Here is a 6,081-nt window from a genome sequence, read left to right as displayed (position 1 = left end):
CACCCCTCCCCCCTCCCCCTCCCCCCCCCCCAAAAAACCCAAAAAAACCCCACAATGTCACCGAGAAGGCGTAGTACAAGTACCTGCTTTATCTAGGCTACTGGTTTGATAAAGTTGGCACTTTGTTGGGGGTATTTGGGTATTTCAATCTCACCTTGACCCCTGACCCGCCCCTCTCAAGAGTTTGTGACAGATGGATGCGGCTATTTCTCCCTGAGATTTGTGAATGTACAGGTTTATACTTTCTTTGGGTTTCATCCCGTTCTTGAAATGAATCCTGGCAGTGGCCGACATGCTACGACCTCCAGCTTACTTTTGTGTTGTTCAGAGAAGAGTTGTGGTGTGATTTCATCTTTTAGACTTTGTCGAGATTTGGTTTATGTTCCATTCTATGGTCAACTTTGGTAAACATTCCGTATTCACTTGAAAAGAATGTCTGCTGTGCAGTGGTGGCCTTGCAGTGTTCTGAACGTGCCCATTAGGTGTGGGTTGTTCGTGATGTAGTTCTGCTGTCCTTTGTTCCTGATTATTTATTTATGGCCTAAGTCGTCCTCAGCTGCTAAGGGACGAGTGTTCTCATCTCCTTGCCATAATAGATTTATCCATCTTTTCCTTTAATTCTCTGTGGTTTTCATGCAGGTATTTATTTATTTATTTATTTAGTTAGTTAGTTAGTTAGTTAGTTAGTTAGTTAGTTATAGCTGTTGATGGACACAATGTCTTTATTTTTGTTTATTTATTTTTATGTGGTGCTGAGGATTGAACCCAGGGCCTCACGAATGCAAGGCAAGCACTCTACCACTGAGCTACAATTCCAACCCTCATGTAGGTATTTTGAGGTTATTGAATGACTTGCACACTACCTTAAGATTGTTTAATGCTTCCTCAAAGATCTGACTGTTTATCAATGTGCTATGTTCCTCCTACGCCTGGCAGTGATTGTCTTGTGTGTACCTTGAAGTCATACTAAAAATAAAATAAATAAGTGACTGGGTACAGTGGCCTATGCCTGTCATCCCAGACAGGCTTCTCTCTCTCTCTCTCTCTCTCTCTCTCTCACACACACACACACACACACACACACACACACAGCTGAGGCAGGAGGATCCAGAGTTTAAAGCCACCCTCAGCAAAAGTGAGACACTAAGCAACTCAGTGAGACCCTGTCTCTAAGTAATATACTAGATAGGTAGGGCTAGGGGATGTGGCTCAGTAGTCAGTGAGTGCCCCTGAGTTCAATCCCTCCTTACAGGCCTCCTCCAATAAATAAACAAACAGATAAAAAAATACATATGTTTATCTTGTTTATTTAGGTGATGATGATGATGATGATGATTTCAATGTGGTGCCCGGGATTGAACCCTGTGCCTCATGCGTACTTGGTAAGTACTGTACCACTGAGCCACAACACCAGACTGACAACACCATGAAGTGCTCTTGCAACCTTTCTCCAGCTTTATTTATCCCAGAGCATGTGGTGTTTCAGTCTAGGGCAACAGACCATGCTTTTTAGCCAAGGCAGCCTCTCTTAGAGCCCTGTTACAGCTTCTTATTACCAAGTGTCTAAATGTAAAATTTGGCTCTGTGATATTGATAGATCAATAAAAATAAAGATACAAAAAAAAAAAAAAAAAAGATAAAACGGTCAAACAGACAAAATACAACTTCACAAGGAAGAATCCTTGTGATGATTTGTTCGATGATTTGTTCCTTTTTGTATGGCGTGCTAAGGCTCAAACTCTGTGCCAGGCCGGCCCTCTGCTACTGACCCAAAGACACAGACAGACCCTAGACAAGAAAGGATTCTCAGAGGCTGGTCATCTTCCAATTTTTTTTTTTTTTGTACAGAAAAAGGAGGAAACACAAAGCCCAAAGACAAGCAGATCAAATTCCCAAGCAACCGATTTCAAACTGATTTTGACATGTTTCTGTCAATTCCTACATTGTCTGGATGGATGAACCGTGGCCTAGCAGCTAGTCTGCCTGTCTAATTGTGGCTTCACCGTGGTGGTTTCGGTTTTGAAGTCCCACACCGCCCGTGTCCCCCGCCGGATTCTCTGGGGGTGCTGGGCAGACTGCCGGCGCCTCCCGCTGCTGCGGGGCACCCTGGCGGGGTGGGGGTGGGGCGGCTGGTGGGACGTGTCCAGGTGACTTTCTACGACCCCTGCGAAGGGGATCCCGCTGACACCGACCCTTCCGCCTGATTTTGTTGACGGTTTTCGAGCTCCCCCTGGTGGCCGCTTTTATAGGAGTGTCTTAATCCACTTCTGAGAAGTATCTGTTCAGGTCCTTGGCCCATGGATTGATTGCATTATTTGTTTGATTCTTCCCCGCCCCCCCCCGCCCCCCCCCCCCCCCCCCGTTGTCGTTGTTGTTTCGCTCTGGGGCAAGGGCCCACGCTTTTTAGCCAAGGCAGCCGCTCTTAGCGCCCTGTTACAGCTTCTTATTACCATGTGCCTAAACGTAAAATTTGGCTCTGTGACCCGGTGGAAAATGACTTTCGGTTCAAGAAAATGCTCATTTCTTACTCAGGTAAATAAATAGGTAAATAAAAACACAAATTCAAATAAGAATTAATGGGCTGGAGATGTGCCTCAAGTGGTAATGCGCTCCCGCGGCATGCGCGGGGCGCTGGGTTCGATCCTCAGCACCACGTAAAATAAAATAAAGATGTTGTGCCCACCGCATACTGAAAAATAAACATTAAAAAAAAATATTCTCTCTCTCTCTCTCTCTCTCTCTCTCTCTCTCTCTCTCTCCTCTCTCTCCACCCCCCTCTTCCCTCTCTCTCTCTCCCCCCTCCTCCTCCTCCTCTCTGTCTTTACAAAAGAAAAATAAGTAAAAGTTAAAAAGGGGGCTGGGGATGTGGCTCAAGCGGTAGCGCAGTTGCAGTTGCAGTTGCCCGGGTTCGGTCCTCAGCACACAAACAAAGATGTTGTTAAAAAAAAAAAAAAAAAAAAGTAAATATTGAAATTCTCTCTCACTCTCTCTTAAAAAAAAAAAAAAAAAAAAAAAAAAAAAAAAAAAAAAAGATAACGTGGCCAGGCAGAGAAAATAGAACTCCCCAAGGAAGAATCCTTATTCCTATTATGATCAGTATTCTTTTTTTTTTTTTTTCTTTTTTAGAGTAGTTGTAGGTGGACAGCACGCCTTCTTTCGACTTTGTTCCTTTTTGTATGCCGCGCTAAGGCTCAAACCCAGTGCCTCCTATGTGCTAGGCCGGCCCTCTGGCACTGAACCACAGACACAGAGGAGGAAGGTTTCTCAGAGGCTGTTCATCTTCCCATTTTTTTTTTTTTTTTTTTTTTTTTTGGTACAGAGACAGGCGGAAACACCGAGCCCAAAGACCAGCAGATCAAATTCCCCAGCCACCGATTTCGACGGGTTTTTACATGTTTCTGTCAATTCCTCCATTCTCTGGATGGATCGGACCGTGGCCTAGCAGCTAGTCTGCCTGTCTAATAGTGGCTTCACCGTGGTGGTTTCGGTTTTGAAGTCCCACACCGCCCGTGTCCCCCGCCGGATTCTCTAGGGGTGCTGGGCCGATCTGCCTGCGTCTCGTGCCCGCCGCTGTGGGGGGGGGGGCCCTGGCGGGGCGACCCGGCTGGTGGGACGTGTCCGGGTGACTTTCTACGACCCCTGCGGGGCGGATCCCGCTGACGCCGACCGAGGTTCCGCGTCCCTTCCTCCTGATTTGGTTGACGGTTGTCGAGCTCCCCCTGGTGGCCGCTTTTATAGGAGCGTCGGATCATCGGAAGTCTCCAAGGCGTGATATTCGGCGGCGGTGGCCGAGACAGAGTTCCAGGAGCTGGGCGGCGCCAGCGGAACTGTCTCGGTCACGCTGGGCTGGGCCGTTGTGGCCCGTTGGCGGGATATTGGACCTGCAGGCTTACTGTGTGTGTGTCGGTTGTCTTCTCTCCCTGCACGGTCCGGGCCGCGGGCGCCTCGGGTGGCAGTCTGAGCGGTTCCTTCGCCGCCACGGGCTTCGCTTTGCCCGGTCTGGGTCGGTCGCCGGGACTTCTGTCATATTTTTCTCCCGCTTCCTCTCCCTCTCTCTCGCGGGTTTTGGCCGCGGGGCTGCGGGGCTTCACCGGGCGGGCCAGGCGGGTGTGCTCGCCCGGCCTTGCCGCATTGCCTCTTCGGGGGCCCGCTGCCCGGGGCTTGTCCTGTTGGCTACGCCCGGCGTCCTTCGGACGTGTTCCCCGTCCGCCCTTCCCCACCCCCCTCCCCGGTCCTGCTCGCTGGGGATGGCGGTCCCCGTCTCTTGTCTTTGCCTTCGTCAACGAGGGTCGACCAGTTGTCCCTAGGGGCTCTGGATCTCGGTGATGGGCTCGATTTCGCGGTCCGCTGACCGTGACTGTGTTCAGGGAAGGCGGCAGTGGTGAGTGAACTGTTCCCCGTTGCCCCGGTCGCGATTGTTTTGGCCCGAGTTGGCCGTTTTCTGCCATCGGGTAGGTGCTGACACGTTGTCCTCTGGCGGCACACGCCAGAGCGAGGGAGCTTGGGCCTCCGGGTGCGTGCGGGGCTCTGGGCTGATGGGGTGGCCCGGACCCGTTCCCTCTTGAGCTGCTTGCCTGGGCCTGCGTGCGACGGCTCTTTGGCGCACCTGGAGCGCCCTCGCGGTGGTGCCGCCTCTGGCCGGCCGGCCTTCTGGCGCCGGAGGGCGGCGGGGGTAGGTGGCGGGTGGTCCTTTACCGCCCGTGCGCTCCTCGCTGCGGGCACCGAGGGTGGCGTGACGACGCTTGCTTCCATGGCTCCGAGCCGCGTGTCAGGCGTTCCCCGTTCCGTGTCGTCGGCCGCTCTCCCTGGGGTGTGGGGCCGGCGAGGCCGTAGCAGGCTCCTCTTAGAAGCGGTCCTCGCCGGGTCTCCCCCTGCTCCCTGGGCCTCTCCCGCCCACTCTGCTGATCGATGTGGTGACTTTGCGCTCTCCTGGGCCGGACCAAAGCCGCGCCAGGCGAGGGACGGACATTCATGGCGAATGGGCCGACTCTTCTCGTCCTGCCCGCGGGCCCCTCGCCTTGCCTCCCCGCCCGTTCGCGGTGCGGGGAAGGGCGGGGGTGCGGAATCCGGCCTCGACCTCGCTCCTGGGGTCCTCTGACGTAGCGGGTGCTTCTCGCTCGCCGCCCCCCCTGGGCGGCCAAGGGCCGTGTGTGTGGCCCTCCCCGGCGCGGGGGAGGGCTGCCACCGTGCTGCCTCGGCGCGACGGTGCGCCTCTGCTTCGGTGCTCCAGGGGCGCTCCGGGTTGTTTCCTGAGGTGCCTGAGGCTGAGCCGGTGTGTGCTGCTCCCGATCCCAGTGCCGCTGCCGCGGCCGGCCGCCGCCTCGCTGTCGGTCTCGCCCCGTCTGTGGGGGTTTCCGAGGCGAGTGCCTGAAGGGAAGAGCGGTGTCGCTTCTTTCGGGGGATCGAGGCGGTAAGCTCGGCAGCGTTGCCCGTTCCCTCTCCGTGGGGGAGGGTGTCGCGTTGTCGTCCCCAGCGCCGAGTGGTGTGGGGAGTGTTAGGCGAGCGGGCGCCCGGGCGCTCTTCCCTCTCTCCGGTGGGGGAAGGAGACGTTGCCCGGGCGTGTGAGCGATGGTGGCGGGACGCCGAGCTGGGGCCGGTCGGGCCCCCGAGGCGATGGGGCTTTGGGTGTCCCCGGCCGCGAACGCTCAAGAAGCCTTGTGCTTGCCTGTACCGCAGATCCCCCCTCGTTGTCTCGGCGGCCGGTTGGCAGAGGGGCTGGGTTGGGTGCGGCCCACCCTCAGTGAGGAAGTTTCTCTAGCGATCCGTGAAGGGCGTGCCTTGTGTGGGGGTACCGGATTCCCCCGTTGGCCGCCCCCTGCTTTTTGCGCTACGCTACCGTCGGTGGTGTGTGTAGGCGAGAGTCCCCCCTCCCCGCCGTCTGGGAGTGCAGGGGTCCGCCGGCCCCCCGCGGGTGGGGGCCGAGCGCCTGCTCTTTGTGCCTACCGCGGCCCACGCCTCCCCCCTTCGAGTCGGGGGAGGGTTCCCGCTGGGCCTTGGCCGGGCCTTCTGGCGCGCGTGGGGCCACTGTGTGGGCCGCTGGTGCCGCGTGTGTGCGCGGTGGCGGTGGGGCGCTGTTCGCGC

The sequence above is a fragment of the Callospermophilus lateralis genome, unplaced genomic scaffold, assembly GCF_048772815.1.
Source record: "Callospermophilus lateralis isolate mCalLat2 unplaced genomic scaffold, mCalLat2.hap1 Scaffold_10067, whole genome shotgun sequence".
Lineage (NCBI taxonomy): Eukaryota > Metazoa > Chordata > Mammalia > Rodentia > Sciuridae > Callospermophilus > Callospermophilus lateralis.
Note: the sequence above shows the minus strand (reverse complement) of the source record.